Below are 18512 nucleotides of genomic sequence, written 5' to 3'. Positions count from 1 at the left end.
CCCTTCACCTCTGCTGAGCTGTGATTGTCTTTGAAAGCAAATATAAACAATCCAAAGGCCCCATTAGTCTAATTTGTCCTGCTGAACTTCCTTCCATCGCCCTGGGGTTCCTGCCACCCCCCACACCGCTTGATTCCAGTGCCACTGGTTCTCCCTCCTGTCAGTTGTTCCTGCCACAGTTCCCACAAACGGTGTCCGTGACCACAGAGCGAATGCAGTCTAGCTCACTATGGCCCTGAGTATGAGTTGCAGAGGACTAGGGTAATGTTGCATTTACGTGCAATTGTATGGTTGCCGTGCAGTAAACCCACCACATTACTGCCCTAGTATGCATGGCAGGAGTCGGGGGTACATGCAGGTGGATGGCGTCCACCCACTATTTTCACAGAGTGTACACCGTCCACCCTGACAGGAAGTTGGGGCTCAAAGAATAATGTGCTGAACTCCTACCAGTGTAATTTCCAAACACCGGGACACTTTCAGCAGCCCCTGCACGTTGTTATCTGCTTTCGATAAGCAACAACGTGCAGGCGGGGACAAGGCTTTCTTATTTTAGACTCCTGCTGGGCCCAGAACAAATGCCGAATTTAAGGGGTCATCAGGCCTCCTTTTGTTCGAATCTCTTGGCTCGGACCAGTCAGGAGCCTCACACCTAGATGCAAATGCAGCAAAGGGGAACATAGGATCACACAGTTTAGGAGATATGCATGCACTGTAAGAATGTCAGATGTGTTGGTCTTTCCCAGTATTTACATAAAACAAATTGCATTTATATAGAGCTTACTTCACCTGAGGAGGCGTTGAAATAATTTAAGTACCACTATTTTTTCTTGTATAGCCCTACTCATCCCAATGCAGGGGGTCAGAGCGCTTTACATCAGACATGCATATTATATATACAATATATTATATACGTTTGTAAATTTATGTACCGGATGTGTTACATAAAACTGGGGGATTACAAGGTGTAGAAGTCACATATCATCTTCCATAGCTCAAATGCAAAGCGCTCAAATGTACACATGATAGACCTGCTAAACATATATCTGAAGGCTTAAGATCTGATGCCACTTCTTGTGATGCCACTTCCTGTAAAGTCGTGGCTTGTGATGCCACTTCCGGTGATGTCAATTCCTGTGATGCCACGTGTGCTGTCATGCGCCGTGATGTCATGCGCCGTGATGTCACTTGCTGTGATGTCATGCTCCGTGATGTCATGCACCGTGATGTCGCGCACCGTGATGTCACTTGCAAACTGACTTACTAGGTTAGTCCCCTGCTTCTTTTTTTAGGACTTGTGCCTGCTAATATGAGTTAAACCCCCAAGAATGGGAAAATTAGCAAGTGCGACCAATAATTCCTTCCGTAAAACAACACAGAATTACCAATTCTGTGGGGTTCATTGCATACATTTAATGCATCCTCTGGGCAGCTGGTAAATGCATACATTGACCTGTGTCAGAAAAAAATTGGAAAAAGAGACGTGGCTGCTGCTAATTTAAACGTCTTCTGCAATTTTTTATTTATTTGCATGAAAAATCGAATATTGTTTTCTCACAACCAGTAAACCTGGGTGTTTTAAAACGTTTCAATTTAGGGTCAGGTGGAGTGGAGTTCTATGTGTTAATTCTGCTTCACCTGACTTGCAATTAGGGACTATGTGTTTTACCCAGTGAAAGAAGTGGGCGGGAACGGCAGGGCACGCAATGCCCCTACTTCTCTCATTTAACAGATTCCGTTCCCCTACATTTTTAGTTTAAACATGCGTCCCTTGACGCCAGAAATAGCCAAGATCTTTAGATAAGGCTTGGAGTTCGTGGCCGTTTGGGGAGGTGGGACAGGCAGAGAAGGAAAAGGACTCTGTTTCTTCCTTCCTTCCCAGAGAAGACAAGGACAGTGTCCACGTCTCCTGCTCTGCTTCTGGCAGCCCCCCCCCCCAGCAGCTGCCCTCCACACACTTTCTTATTCTGCCTCAGGCGCGTAACGCCCGCTCACAGCCGCACCCGAGCACTTGACATGTCTTTAAAGACCTTGTGCATGTTAATGGGGCTTTGTTGTTGTTTCAACCCTTCTAAGAGCCCCTGCAACTCGACTCTGCCGATTGCCTAAAGATTCAATCAATCAATCAATCAGGAGTTTGTTAAAGCGCAACTACTCACCCGTCAGGGTCTCAAGGCGCTAGGGGTGGGGGGGGGGTGCAGGTTCCATTCCATCAAGGAGGGGGTCTGTCGAAGAGCCAGGTTTTGACGTTTCTTGCGAAGATGGGGAGCGATGTTGTCTGTCTGAGGTGGAGCGGAAGGGCGTTCCATGCTTTGGCCGCGAGGAAGGAGAAGGAGCGGCCTCCCGATCTGGTCTTTCTGGCGCGGGGGGCCTCAGCATAGGAGAGCTGGGTTGATCGTAGTGTCCTTTGGGGTGCGTGGAATTTGAGCCGGCTGTTCAGGTATGCTGGTCCGGTGCCGTGAAGGGCCTTGTGTGCTTGGGTGAGCATCTTAAAGGTGATTCTCGCCTCGACGGGGAGCCAATGGAGTGTGCGCAGGTGCTGGGAGATGTGGCAGTGTTTTGGCAGGTTGAGGACCAGTCTTGCGGGGCGTTCTGGATGTTCTGTAGCTTGGGGATTAGATTTTTGTTCATTCCGGCGTAGAGTGCGTTGCCGTAGTCGAGTCTGCTGGTGACCAGGGCGTGAGTGACTGTCTTTCGGTGTTCGTGGGGGATCCATTTGAAGGTCTTACGAAGGAGGCGGAGGGTGTGGAAGCAGGAAGATGAGACAGAGTTGATCTGGCGGTCCATTTTGAGCTCGGAGTCCAGGATGATTCCCAGGTTGCGTGCGTGGTCTGTGGGGGTTGGCGGGTTTACGAGGGCGGTGGGCCACCAGGTGTCGCTCCAGGCGTCGGGGTTTGGGCCCATGATGAGTACTTCTGTTTTGTTGGTGTTTAGTTGTAGGCAGCTGTTTTTCATCCATTTGGCGACGGCTTCCATGCCTTCTCGAAAGTTGCGTCTGGCGGTGTTGGGCTCGTTGGATAGGGAGAGGATGAGCTGGGTGTCGTCTGCGTATGACACGATGTTGAGTCCGTAGGTTCTGACGATGGGGGCAAGTGGAGCCATGTAGACGTTGAAGAGCGTCGGGCTGAGGGAGGAGCCCTGGGGGACTCCGCAGGTGGTAGGTGTGGGGTCTGAGATGAAAGGGGGGAGTCTGACCCATGGCGTCCTGCCGGAGAGGAATGAGCAGATCCAGCCGAGGGCCTTGTCCTGGATTCCTGCGTCGTAGAGTCTGCGTATTAGGGTGCGGTGGGAGACTGTGTCGAACGCCGCTGATAGGTCTAGGAGGATGAGGGCTACTGTTTCTCCTTTGTCCAGTAGGGTGCAGATGTCGTCTGTTGCGGCGAGGAGGGCGGTTTCCGTACTGTGGTTTTTTCTGAAGCCGGATTGGGAGGAGTCGAGGATGTTGAGTTCTTCAATGAATGTGGCGAGTTGGCTGTTGATGGCTTTCTCGATGACTTTCGCTGGGAAAGGGAGCAGGGAGATGGGTCTGTAGTTTTTGAGGTCGGTGCGGTCCGCTGAGGGTTTCTTCAGGAGGGGGTTGACCTCGGCGTGTTTCCAGTCGTCGGGGAACGAGGCGGTCGCCAGGGAGCGGTTGATGGTGTGGCAGAGCATGGGTGCGATGGTGTCAGCGGCTCTGTTGAAGATGTGGTGGGGGCAGGGGTCCGTGGGGGCCCCTGAGTGGATTGACTTAATTGTCTTCAGTGTGTCTTTGGTGGTGAGGGCTGTCCAGTCATCAATCGCTGGTTTCCGGGTGTCGGGGGTGGTTGGTGAGGGTTCAGTGTGTTGGTTGTCTTCGTCAAAGTTGTCGTAGATGCTCTTGATTTTGTGGTGGAAAAAGGTGCTGAGTTTGTCGCAGAGGTCTTGTGAGGGAGGGATGTCGGTAGACTCGCTGGTGGGTTGGGCGAACTCCTTGATGATGCTGAAGAGTTCCTTGCTGTTGTGTGCGTGGGTGGAGATTCTGTCTTCAATCGCTTTTTTCCTCGTTTCTCTGATGAGTTGATGGTAAGCGTTTCCGCTTGCGGCTCTGAAGTTGTTGTGGGCTTCTGTGGATTTGGTGTTTCTCCAGGCCTTTTCGAGGCAGCGGCATGTGCGCCTGGACTCTTGGAGTTCGGTGGTAAACCATCTGGCTTTCTTGGCACGGGTATTGTTGTATTTCTTGAGGGGGGCTATGGTGTTGGTGCTGTCCGAGATCCATCTATGCAGGGTTCGGGCTGCGGTGTTGGGGTCGTCGTTTTCTGCGATGGTTGGGGTGGAGTTGTTGAGTGAGGAGATGAGCTGGTCGTCGGTGATTTTGGTCCAGTTTCTTTGTGGAAGCAGGTGCTGGTGTCTGTGGATGGTGGGTGTTCTGAAGGTGAAGTGGACGCAACCATGGTCGGTCCATGGGAATTCGGTGGTGTGGCTGAAGGTGATGGAGTTTCCTGTAGTGAAGAGGGGGTCGAGGGTGTATCCTGCTAAGTGCGTGGGCTCGGTCACGATTTGGATGAGTCCAATGTTGTGGAGGTTGTCCAGGAGGTATGTGGTGTTTGTTTCAGTTGATTGTCGAGGTGGAAGTTGAGGTCTCCCAGCAGGGTGTAGTTGGTGGATGCGATGGCCTGCGGGGAGATAATGTCCGTGATGGAGTTGGTAAAGGGTCCGCGGGGTCCAGGGGGTCGGTAGATGAGGGTTCCTCGGAGGGCGGCAGTGGGGCTGGCGAGTATCTTGAAGTGAAGGTGTTCCATCAGTTCTGTGGACTCGTCAGGGAGTGTGCTCAGGTGGAGGCTGGATTTGTGGACGATGGCGATTCCTCCTCCTGGGTGGGTGGGGCGGTCCTTCCTGTAGATCTTGTATCTGCCCCCCCCCCCCCCCGAAATTTTGTCTAAGCCCCTCCCGAAATTTGACTCTAGTTGCGCCTCTGCTCTGCCTCCCTCTCTTTTTGTCTTGCTCCTCCTCACTTATTGACTACAAACAAGTTATTACTCCCTCTTTCATCTCCTTTCCTTTAGTTGTTTCTCCGTGAAATGGATCCCAAAAAAAAGAAAATCACTCTGGAAATGTCGTCTTTTTGGGCCATTTTTCTATTCCAAAGTGCAGCTTTGGGAAGGAGAGAAAATAAAGGTTCAGAATGTGGAAAATAATGAAATAACCTGTACAATAATAAAAAACGATATAGTGGGCTAGAAATCTCTCCTGTGGAAAGGAGCGTGGTCAGTGTACTGAGCGTCAAGAGCAGTCTGTTCCTGGCTATGAACAACAAAGGAAAACTCTACCGATCTGTAAGTAACACCTTGTTATGGGGATGAGGTAGGAGGTGTGTACATTGAGAGGACATGACATGCACGAACACAGGCTGCACATATAAACATACCTTCAGACTGCTCCGTCTTGCTGCAGGTCTCAAAGGGTTAGAATACCCTGTTACGAAGCATGCTAAATCTTTGAGGCACACGCATGCTGGACTGTGCAGAGAAGCTGTTGTGCCTTTTATTCCTGCACTGCCCCCTCCGCTGTTTGCAGTTACAGTCGAAGAGGGGCTATTGTCTTCTGGGGGGTGTAAGATGCTGCCAGAGTAGGGTTACCACATCTTAGGACCCCACAACTGGGAGATTTTGCAAAAATAGAGGAAGGCCCACAATTCTACAATAGCGAAGTGGCATAGAATGACAGCCCTCAACAGCACAGAAGACGCACTGAGAAGATATATATAACGTAATTTTTAAAACCAGCATCATGCCTGTTCATTAAATTACTTACTTATAAAAGATGCTAACTAACCCTGCTCTGGAACCCCTAAAAAAGTGATTCTCACTGTTTACAGTTGACCCACTCTAAAAACGGGGACATGAGACAAATTTGCTGAAATCTACGGGGACAGCTGTTGAAAAACCTAGACTGTCCCAGCAAATCCGGGACACCTGGTCAGCCTATGCCAGGGCTACAGAGCCTTCATTCCATAGAGCAGTCCTGCTATAGTTGGAACCCACACATACACGCTGTTGTTCCTAGCGGCATAGATACTGACATCAGGGAAGGCTTGCATGACCATCAGGCAAGGCCGCGTCCCTGCCTGCTCTCACATTATGCACTCTATCTAGAGGATTAGTTAGATTGCCACACAGGAGATAGTGCTGAGGAATGGGCTTGTCAGATCCTTTTCAGAATTGTAATTGTAGATGCATTCATATAGCACTTCCTACTCCCGACGAGGGTGGAAATCAGTCGTGGAGGGGATTCAGCAGCATTACGCCTCCTTGCATCATCTTATACCTCTTTTACTGTTCCGATCCCCCAAAACAAGCCTTTCTAAACCTTTACTTCTGACTCTTCCCACTACACCTCCCTTTCACTCATTCTAAGCTCCAAAACAAAAAAGATTTCCAAATCCTTTCCTCTTCCATCCCTCCACTATCCTTTTCAATCCAAATAACAGACTAACATATCCACCACTCAAATGAATTTCATTTTTCACTATACTAATTCACCACTAATCCTTTATTGGTTCTGGAGTAGCATGCTACTCGCTGAAAAAGTGCTTCAACACCCCATCAGGGGTAGCAAGGGCTATATAAATGCAAACCTTTCTCCCTTTTCTATCCTTACACTATCCTTCTTAATCCAAAAAACTGACTAATATATCCACTACTCAAATTACTTTCATGTTTCACTATACTAATTCACCACTAATACTTTATGTGTTCTGGAGTAGCTTGCTACTCACCTAAAAAGTGCTTTGACGCCTCGTCAGAGGTAGTACATGCTATATAAATGCAATTACAATACAATAAAAATTAGGTGGAGTCAAAATGGCCAGATTGATTTTATTCACCCAAACACATTAGCAGCACTTTACTGAGTTTGAAAGTGAAGCGCTGATTTTATTTTCTCGTCTTTCTTTGAACAACATTGTTTTCCATGGGTGGAGAAGTGCACCATTCCTGGAGGTACTGACTCGACTCGCGTGGGGGCGTCATGTTCGCAAGTATATTATTTTTCTAAAATCACATGGTGCCTCCTTCCTGACCTCCAGCAATTTTCTGCAACAATAAAAATGTACTCATAACTCCGGTGATTAATGTTCTTCCTAGAGAGGGATGGAGTTTTGTCAAGTGGAAGATAAGATCCATGGACAGCCACCTTAGCTTCAGAAAACTACCCAAGAATTGACTCTTCCTCACGTAACCACCATAAGCAAACAGAAATGTACAGCATATCCCTCTGTACAAAAGCATGTATTTGTACTATAGATATATACTTATTCATGCATAATGCTTTGTATAAACGTGTAGAATAATTGTTGTCATTCATGTTTGAACTGCTCTTGTGGAAAAAGGGAGACGTGCTGATGACAGAAACTTCATAGCTCAGAGACAAATGGCTTGTGATTCCACTTTTAAGCGTATTTGGGACATTCTGTGATTGGAAACGAATCCCAATTTGTGAATGTATTTTAGTGTCAATAACTCATTCAACCTTAAATACATGTGTATCAATTGGTTGAATCAAATGACATAATAAGTTGCAACTAGGCAGTGAAATGCCAAACAAACACTAAAAATTAGAATGATTTGCTCTTTCTGGCCTCACCTCTGACTCCGCCCACTGAACTAAGCCTCAGGTTATTCCCGCCCACAGTTCCCCTACTTTTTTTACCCCACTTCGACCACTGGTTGTACCTGACTTATAAGCAGAGCCTTTTGGTGCTAACCCTAACTCTGAACAGATTTATGGAGGAATGCCGCCAGAAACAGTGGGAAATACTAATCAACAAATATCGTCTTCAATGCTTTCTTGAACTATAAGTGGAAGGAGGTTTTTCTGAGTAACAGCTGTAAGGTACTCCAGAGAGAAAGAAGCTATGACTGAAAAGGCATAGCCACCAGGAAGCGCCTTGCGATATCTAAGTACAATTAAAGTGTGAGGTGAGCAGTGCACAGGGATTTAATGTCTGTAAATGAAATTAGCAGCAAATCTTTCTTTACACGGACCGATGGCTAGAGCACAAAACACTAAAAGTGATTTACTACTGCATAGGCAGCTACTGGGAAGTTTTCAGAATCAGGGTAGTGTGGCTAAATTGAGGAGTCCCTACCTCGATCGTGTAGCCTGATTCGGAATAACCTGGAGCCTATCAATTAACAAAGAGTTGATGCCCATGTATGTACGCACTATATAGTTCACATGGGAGCCGTTACGCACCGTTAAAATGGGGTGGTGACTCTCAACAGATGGAAGGGGCAGCTCTGGCAAAGTGTTCTAATATAGAATGTGCAGAATTATGTCACTGAATTGACCTAAATCTTCATTGAGAGAGAAGAGTCCAATTTTTGCTGAGCCTACAGGTTGGGACTGGTGCCAAAATAAGTTGTCGTAAGTCAGGATACCGTTTGGGCATCCATCCACTTCTTAACCGCAGCAAGGCAGAATTTCACAGAGGAGTTGTGGGCATTCTGGTCATTTAATTTGAAAGGAATCTGGGAATCCTCTGCGTGGGAATACAGACAGAGGGTAAATGAGTGTACAATGGGTGAACGACCTTTCACAAACAGATTAAATTATGAAAGAGCAGAGCCCTGAGGGACCCCACAGGAAACCAAGTTCATAGAAGCGATTAACAGCTCACAGTCAATTGATGGGACCTGTCAGAAAAGTAAAGAAATAATCAATTTTAATAAATTCCCATACCTCTCAGATGTCTGTGGTTCATTTAGTTCAAGTTTAAGTTCGAGCATTTATATAGCGCACTACTCACCCAGAGGGTCTCAAGGCGCTTGGGAAGGGGTTCATTATTTTTCGAATAGCCAGGTTTTAAGTTCTTTTCTGAAGGAGATGTGGTTTTGAGTAAGGTGGAGGCGAGTGGGGAGTGAGTTCCATGTCTTGGCCGCCAGGAAGGAGAAGGATCTTCCTCCCATGGTGGATTTTCGGATGAGCGGGAATGCGGCGAGGGCTTGATTGGACGATCTTAGTTGGCGGGTGGGTTTGTAGAAGGACAGTCGAGTGTTGAGGCATTGGGGTCCTAGATTGTAGAGGGCTTTGTGTGCGTGGGTGAGGAGACCTAATGTAATTCTTTTGTTGACGGGAAGCCAGTGGAGGTCTTTTAGGTGTCCGGTGATGTGATCCTGGCGGGGGATGTTCAATATGAGTCTCGCTGATGCGTTTTGGATGCGTTGGAGTTTTTTCTGTAATTTTGCTGTGATTCCGGCGTATAATGTGTTACCATAATCCAGTCTACTTGTGACCAGTGCGTGGGTGACAGTTGAAGATCTTTTTGAGAGTGCGAAGTACGTTGAAGCAGGAGGATGAGACTGCGTTGACTTGTCTGGACATCGAGAGAGAGGAGTCTAGGATGAATCCAAGGTTACGTGCATGGTCTGTGGGTGTGGGTGCTGTGCCCAAAGCGGAAGGCCACCAGGAGTCGTCCCAGGCAGAGGGGGAAGATGCTAGGATGAGCACCTCCGTTTTGTCTGAGTTGAGTTTTAGGCGGCTGTGTTTCATCCATTCGGCTACTTCTTTCATGCCTTTGTGAAGATTGGTTTTGGCGGTGTTGGGGTCTTTGGTGAGGGAAAGGATTAATTGGGTGTCGTCGGCGTAAGAGATGATGTTGAGGTTGTGTTGGCGCGCGATGGATGCAAGTGGGCTCATGTAGAGGTTGAAGAGGGTGGGACTGAGTGATGATCCTTGTGGTACTCCACAGATGACTTCAGTGGCCTTTGAGTTGAATGGGGGAAGTCGGACTCTCTGAGTTATCCCAGCTAGGAACGAGGTGATCCAGTCCAAGGCTTTTCCTTGTATGCCGATGTTGCTGAGGCGTTGTATAAGGGTGCTATGGCAGACTGTGTCGAAGGCGGCGGAGAGGTCGAGTAGTATGAGGGCCACTGTTCCTCCGTTGTCCAGTTTTGTATGCACATTAGGGGCAACAATTTAGCACTAAAACATTGGTACACGTATAGTCGTGTGACTGATGGCCTCATAGTTGCAACAGGGTGACGGTTGAGATGTGGGGGTTTGTAAGGTGAATGTAGTGGAGGCAAAGTATGTACACATAGTGGCTGAATTGCACAATGTGAAACATCAATTATGACTTCCCCACTTCACCAAATTATTTGATCCTAGGCACTTTGCCTACTTCGAAATACATGACATCAAGATATGCTCTGTACAAAGCTTTCTATTGTGTTTAATTTAATAAACTATAATGTTGTTCATGTAGAATATCATCCCTCCCTGAGGATAACATAACAACAGACTTACTTCTTAGTTCACTCTCTGCATTGTTATCGGGGTTGGAGGAAGAATGAATGTTTCTCAGTTCATGTTTGAAAACTATCACTTTTGTTTAAAAAATACTTCTCAATACATTTACACATTCTGATGTAGTAAGGGGAAACACTTCTACATGTTAATTAAATACACTATTTCGAATTTTCAAGAGATTTTCACATTTTACACTCTTGTTGCAAGATGTCTTCTAAAATGAAGATGTTCCTAAAGTTGAGGTGTCCTAAACCTCTGATATAGTTGAAGACGTTACCAAACTCAGGTTTAGTTTCTTCCTTTTTTTAACTTCAGTTCACCTGTAAATAAATGCCTGCCCTTTTATTTAACATCCTTCTGGTCAACAGCAGAGGGCGGCATGTAAAATAAAGGTCTGGAGCACACTTTAAGTAAAACATCAGAGTTATACTTATTACAACAATGTAGTATAGAAAAGGACAAATGTTATGTAGCAAAAATGGCAACTCTGTCTCCGCATGTCTCGCCCACATGATTGGTTCGCCATCTTGTATAGTGGGGCTGAGCAATAACTATCACAGAAGAAGTGGACCACTCTTTAAGCTACGTTTCAGTGATGAAAAGAATGGCAAGGCTTTTATGTAATACAACATTTTTAACTCAGAGGTGTGTTTGGATAGAGAACAAGCTATAATCAACATTGGTTTAAAGAAAATGTTGCTGGTAGATATTCTTCCATTGGAGGCAGACAGGAGCAAAATGTCCTTCTGTTTGAAAACAGAGACCTATGTTTTGCCGGTTCACTGACAAAATATCGATTTAAAAAATATTGAAGTAAAAAATATCGATGAAAAAATATAGAATGCAAAAATATCGACTACCTATACTTAAACATGTAGGTACAGAAATATCGGAAAAACTATCAATGTAGTATATAGTTGTACAAAATATAGAATTTTATATATATATATAGAAGGGTGATGGAGAGTTGGGGCACTATGTATATAATTTGCACTAGGGTGGACCAAAGTATAGTTCTTGCCAATACATGGCATGATGGACTCTGGAAACTTTGATTTACGGGGCTTTAGTTTATAGCACCCAACATCTTCCCCGGATGTGCAAACACAGGGAACCACGCCGATACACGGCTGTATTTAACTTGTTTCCAATAATGGGGTAATACGCACCGTAATGTGAAATGTATTTAACATGTTCCAAGATGGCGCGACCCAAACAGTATCGTAGTCCATCAACCATGTCTATGATCGTTTGACGCTATATCCCAGGCTAGTCTCCACAATGTAATTGACACTGAGGAAGGCGTAATGCTGAAACGCGTCTGTTAACATCTGTGATTAAAACTTTGGTGTGAGCACCGCAAAATCTTTGGTCCCACGAGTGCGGTTCTTTGGAAGATACAATTTCTAAAGTTGAGCAAAGTGTTATTGCGGGTACCCATTACCGCAAACTGCACCCGCCCGCGAGTGCCCCGATTTTCCAGTGGGACAGGGAGCGCGATATATATATATATATATATATATAAAATAAAATAATAAATATGAAATATGTTAAATAATAACATTTATATAAAAAATAAAATAGATTTAATATACATTAAAAAAATTATAATAAATAAACTTAATTAAAAAAAGTTAAACACACATACATAATAATTCATATATATTTACGTTAAACAATTAATAAACTATTATTTTAATTTATTTTATAATTTACCACTTATATAAAAATGTACATATATATATATATATCTATATATATTTATTTATATATCTCTATATATATCTATATATATATCTATATATATATATCTATATATATATATATATTATATATATATATATATATATATATATATATATATATATATATATATATATATATATATATATATATATATATATATAAATATATATGTACCAATAACATAAGATCTTATAAAAAACATTCTATTATAAATTAAAACATTAAACTATTTAAAATTCTTCAAACTTAAATTTCCCACTCCAGTGAGTGCAACAGTAGGGAAAGGGTTGGATAGCCCAGGGGTAAAAACTACTATTCCCACTCCAGTGAGTGTAACAGTAGGGAAAGTGTTGGATAGCGGAGGGGTGAAATAAATATTTTTAATTGGAAATGATTTAAAAACAAAAATATTAATGATGACATAAATTTACTTTTGTTATTTCCTACCTTCTAACACCACAGAATTCACAACCCACATCTAAATTTAAAAAAATGTATTTCCTTATTCAACATAATTTATTACCAATGAAATATTATTAATTAAAAAATTATCCAAACTCATAAAAACAGGCCAATAAGCCTCATTAATATTACTCAGAAACTGTTTTCCGACACATCCAGAGGGGAGGAACATGGCAGCGGGCTGACGCCGGTCGCAGGAAGCTCCGGGAGCAGCGTGACATCTCGGCGTGAATATGGTGACATACAGAGTCGCTGTGTGCGGTAAACTCACCCGGTAAGAACGTGGCATTATTGCAAGTTTTCAGGGGGGTTCTTGGATTGATGCAATCTTTGCTTATCTAATATTCCTTTGAGGGAGGAGTCTTCGGAGGTTGGACGCCGGCACTAGGACCGGGAGGCGCGGATGGCCCAAGAGGCGGGGTCAGAGGCTGGGCCAGAGTCTCGCTGCAGTCTTTGGGGTGGTCATGCGAGGCTGTGGACGCGGATCCGGGCAGCAGCTGCACAGCTTCGTTCTGGGGGATTAAGCGGATTAAGCGGAGTGAGTACTTTGCATGCACCTTTGTGTGTCTTGGATCCACGGTGCCCTTCAGACTATTGCGGGGTAAGCAGGATATCGGAAAGAGGTCAGTGGGAGTGCATGGCTCTGGTCCCTTTAAATTCTGCACTAACCATTGCAATATAAGCCAATAAAGCTGAGCTGGTCCCGAATATAGTGGGGGAGGTGACTGTACCTGGGGGCCCTTTTGTTATAAAGGAGAGAAGGAAGGAGAAAAGGAAAGAGGAGTCTGCCCCTCGGTGTACTACAGGAAAGAATAGATACCAGCTCCGGTCTCAGACCCAGGTGGGGTTTAAAATCAGGGACACTCTGGATCCTTTAGAGAGCCCAAAAAGAGTCGTACCCACGACCCCCTGCAAAAAGAAGAGTACTAAGCCTGGGGGCATTGTAAAATTCAAAGTGCCTGGTGGTACCTTTGTAAGGCCTATTCCTTCCCTTAAATCTTATTTTAAAATTATGGAGCAGGCTGTGAGGCTACAAGAACCAGGAACAGCTGCAGCAACAGTCTCAGGTACAGCTCCAGTCTCGCAGAGTAGTCCCCCTCAAATCCATCTCAAGAACCGTTTTTCCACCTTGGTTGAGGGGCACAAGGTGCAGGAAGCGGAAATTAATACGGACTCTGGGAGTCTTATTAGTCCTTCGAGCCAGCTAAATGATCCAACATTAGGGGCTACTGCTGTTACCACTGTCCCCCAAGCTCCTACTCAATTATCCAGTCAAACAATTCAAATAACTCCACAACTTCCTGCTGCTGGTTCCCCAGATATGCCGGAGTTAGCACATGAAGGCCCTGAAGTGATGTCCTCCGAGGGAGATGGAGAGGGGTTAGGGAGAGATAGGGTATAGTTGGGTTCCTTTTTCCAGGCCTTAAGGGGCGACCTGCTCTCTAAGTTTGCAATTTTGGAGGCAAACCAGAAGGGGATACAAGACAAATGCGAAGCATTAGAGTCCAGGCTCGATGATATCTGTGCTCATACAGGTTAGCTGGAACTTGAGGTCAAGACTCTCTCAGTCTCAGTCCAGGGAAACATGAAGGATATTGAGGTTTTGAAATCGCAGAATTGAGCACTGCAGCTGGACTTGGAGCGGTTAGAAACGCAGGCTCGCAAAAACAACTTGAGGATCCTTAAAATCCCGGAGGGAGTGGAGAAGGGGGATATTAAGGCCTTCGTGTGTAAGCTGCTAAGGGAGGGGGTTTTGAAAGATCGAGAAGATATTGACCTGGAAGCAGAGATCCAGAGAGTCCACAGGGACCCGTTTAAACCCCACCCAGACAGGAAAGCACCTGGGAAAATCGTAGTTAATTTTCAGACCTATGTAGTTAAAGAGCTAATTCTTGGGAGGTCCCTGAATGGGGTGACATCATACCATGAGATGGGGGCATATCAGATCCGTTCGGATATAGGCAGCAGAATAGCGCAGCAGCAGTGGGAACTGGGCTTTAGAATGCCAGAGCTTAGTAGTTTGGGGGCACAGGTCCAAATGAAGTTTCCTGCATTATTAAAGGTAATGTGGAATAATAAGATGTACAACTTCAGCTCTCGAGAAGAAGTAGATGCCCTGCTGCTCCAGATTAGGGGGTAGATCGAGAGAGACTCATATGGTCAGCCTCTCTAGTTTATGTTTTTTTTTTTGGGGGGGGGGGGAGTTTGAGGTTTACAATGTATGAGTTGGAATTGTAGGGGGAAGCAAAGGTGATAAGAGGTGATATGAGTGAGATGTAAAAAGAAATATAAAAGTAAAAAAAAAACAATCGTACTCTTTTAAAAAAAAAAAAAGAGAGAAGGGGCAGGTATTCTGTGAATGCCTAAATCTTGCAAGATCACCATGCTAGATCACCATGCCACGGTTAAAGGGCACTGGGTACCCAATCGAGGTGAGATGTGAGATGAATCTGTCGGTGGAAGAATATAATAGAATAGTGAGACGCTGGTAGCTCATGGAGGGTCCCATCTAGCGATTCTGCGCCAAAGATGGAAGGTGGGTTCCTCAAGGGGGTAACGGGGGGGAGTTGGGGGGAAGGACGGGGGTGAGAAAAATTAGAAAATTGTCCTCATACAAATAATAGCAATGTTAAATGGCTCAAGCTGGGTAATCCTTATCGAGATTCGAAATCCGATATAAGTAGACTACAGGAGATTAAGTTCCTCTCCTGGTATGTTAATACTCTTAGAAATCCTAGAAAGTTATCCCGGGTGAGCGAGTTTTTAAAGAAGAGTGAGGCTCACATTTATTTACTGCAGGAAACCCACCTGGAAGCCCAAGAATGATTCAACAAGTTCAGCTGGGTCCAAGAGGTGATGCCCTCTAATCAGAGGGGTTGTACAAGAGGGGAGCTATGATTATAAGAAGTAACAGAGGGATTAAGGTGGAGAAATGGAGCACCGATCAGTCTGGGAGGTGGCTAACCGCAACTCTTTCCATTAATGGCATATCGGTAGTGTGTGCTGTATATTATGGGCCAAATGAGGATAATCCGGGTCCTCTTTTTAAAGCTTCAGGCTAACTTGTTAGAAATATCCAGTCCATTCATTCTGGGCGGGAATTTTAATTTAGTGTTTAACACAGATTTGGATCGTACATCTAAAGTAAAATATAAGGTGCCATCTAGAACCTTCTCCACACTTAAGACTTTGGTTAAGGAGTTTAGGTTATTAGATATATGGAGAGTGGATAAAGGGAAAGCTAGAGAGTATTCCTTTTATAGTAAAAAATATAGGCAAAACTCAAGAATCGACTATTTTTTAGTCGATCAGAGTCTACTATCATACCTTAAGTCCATAGCCTATACTCCTGCATCAATATCAGATTACTCCGCAGTAGAGATGAGACTTAACCTTAGATAGGACTTTACTATTAGAGGAGAGGGTGAGGATTGAGCTCGATGGGAAAATATAAGAGTTCCTTCTGTTTAATATCGCCAGTGATCACATAGTATGGGAGACCTTTCAGCCATATGTGAGGGGACTCTTGAGCTTCTTGATGATCATTAAAAGCAGATCATCTAAGGAAGCGGATTCAGATAGTTCTAGGAGAATTAAGGAAAAGGAGAAGGAACTACAACAGGCAGCTCTTACATCTAGACACCTTATGCCACAGCTAGAGAGAAAGTTATTCTCTTTGCAAGCTGGTCTCCAAGCCAGGATGGATAAAATCATGAAGGACAGATGGGATGCCAGCAAACTGCAGCATTTCGCCTATGGTGAAAAATGTGGTTCTCTTCTTGCTTGGAAATTTAGGGCGGACCGAGTCCAGAACAACATAAAGAACTTGGACCAAAGAGGGTCAGGACTACTGTTGCAGGAAGAGGGTGAGATCAGGGGGGAGGCCAGCTCTTCTATGTACAATCTACATAAGGAAGAAAGTTACAGTCCTGAATATGTAAAAACATGGTTGAATAGGAGAGATCTTCCTCATCTGTCCGAGGGTGACAGGACATATCTAGCTACTAGTATTTCAGAGGGGGGGGATCAGAGAGCAGCTCAAAAAATGAGCAGGGGTAAAGCCGCGGGGGGACATACGGGCTCCCTGTTGAGATATACTTGAGCCTATTGGATAGGGTAGTACTGGTGTCAAAACTCTTTTTAACAAAATATTCTTAGATAATGAGGCTATCCCCCCCATGGTCAGAGGCAACAGTATCCTTGATCCTTAAGCCAGATAAGGACCCTCAAAGAATTGAGGCTTATAGGCCTATTTCATTACTTAAATTCAGATCTTAAGATTTTCTCAGGCATTTTGGCTACTAGGATGGCAAAAATTAATAAAACTATCATACACGCGGATCAGAGGGGGTTTATACCGGGAAGGCAGCTCAATGAGCTTACCTTTCAAGCTATAGGAGCTATTGAAGTTGGAATTGAAAAACGGCTGGCATTAACACTTGTTGCAATCGACGCCGCTAAGGCATTTGATCAAGTCAACTGGAACTATCTTTGGGAGACCATGCGTAGTTTTGGTTTCCCATTTAATTTTATTGAGGCTATTAAATCTTTGCATTTGAGCCCACGTGCAAAGGTTCTAGTCAATGGCACTCTATCTGAATGGTTCGATATTTCAAGAGGTATCAGGCAGGGTTGCCCTCTGTCCCCCTTATTATTTAATGTATATATCGAACCTTTTGTTTGCTCTCCTAGAGAAGAACCCTCAATTTTGCCTTTTAAGATTGCTGATTTGGATCTTAATATTGCCCTTTATGCAGACGACCTTTTAATGTATACTTCCGATCACGTAACAGCTATACCTACACTATATAAGTTAGCTGGAGAATTTGGCAAGGTCTCCGGCTATAAAATGAATAGGGAAAAAACTGAAATAATGAGCTGGAACTGTACAGATGTAATATCAGGGGCAGAAGGTTGGATGAGATACTTAGGGATCCACTTAGCGCTGCAGCTGAATGATACATCGAGGATCAGTTGGGAGAAGGTCTCTAAGGAGGTGGGCTCCCTACTGGTACGCTGGGCGAATCTCCCATTAAACATATCCGGGAGGGTGAACCTTATAAAAATGATAATTTTACCTAAGATAACTTTTTTGTTTACTTCAATCCCACTTTCCTTTAACGTTAGAGATCTTGCTATCCTTCAAGGCAAAATTGGGTCATTCATCTGGGCCACCAAGACCCCGAGGATAGCATGGAAAAAGCTAAGGAGAGAGCTGAAATTGGGTGGATTAACTCTACCTGATTAGCTTTCTTATTGCCATGCTTTCCATTAAAAAAAATTTAGAAAGCTAGTTAATACCATCGATTCTTCCTCCATGGGCCGCTTGTTCCGGGCATTACTGCATGATGTTCGGCAGGGACAGGAATTTTTTCTCTATACATTTGGGTACCCCAAGTTCTATAAGAAAGTTAGACTCAAGGTTTTATTGGCTGCACTAAGAAACTGGGGGTATATCAGGAAAACACTACGAATACCATATTACGCGCCTCAGACCCCAATCTGGGATTATCCAGGCACCCCGGAATGTCTTCAGGACCAATTATCACAACCGCTTAGATCTGCAGGTATCAGATTGTGGGGAGATCTCCAGGTGGATTCACATCTTATGAGCTGGGACCTAATGTCCCGAATAACTAGGGGAACCCTGACAAAATTCAAGTTTTATCAGTTATCCACATGGTGGTCATCACAATTATGGAGTAATGAAGATTCCAGTATAACCGTGGACTCTAATGCTAGAACAGGATTATGGAAACGTGAGGTGTCCTTTTGGTATGCGGCGTTCATAAAAACAGGGGCCTGTCTAGACTTAGAGTTGGCGAGACGCTGGGGTAATGTTATCACCGAAAATGGAGATGACCTGCTAAAACTCTGGTGTGACTCTTTTTCTATGTTGCAAGCTGCGGTCAAACCAGCTAATCTTAGGAGAAACCATTTGTACACCGCTCATAGGGTGTATTGGACCCCAGGTTTATTGTCCAAGATGTCCGCAACAATTTACCACTGCACCAGATGTAAGTATTCTGCTGCGGATG

The sequence above is a fragment of the Lissotriton vulgaris genome, chromosome 2_1, assembly GCF_964263255.1.
Source record: "Lissotriton vulgaris chromosome 2_1, aLisVul1.2, whole genome shotgun sequence".
Taxonomy (NCBI): domain Eukaryota; kingdom Metazoa; phylum Chordata; class Amphibia; order Caudata; family Salamandridae; genus Lissotriton; species Lissotriton vulgaris.
This window is presented reverse-complemented; position numbering follows the sequence as displayed.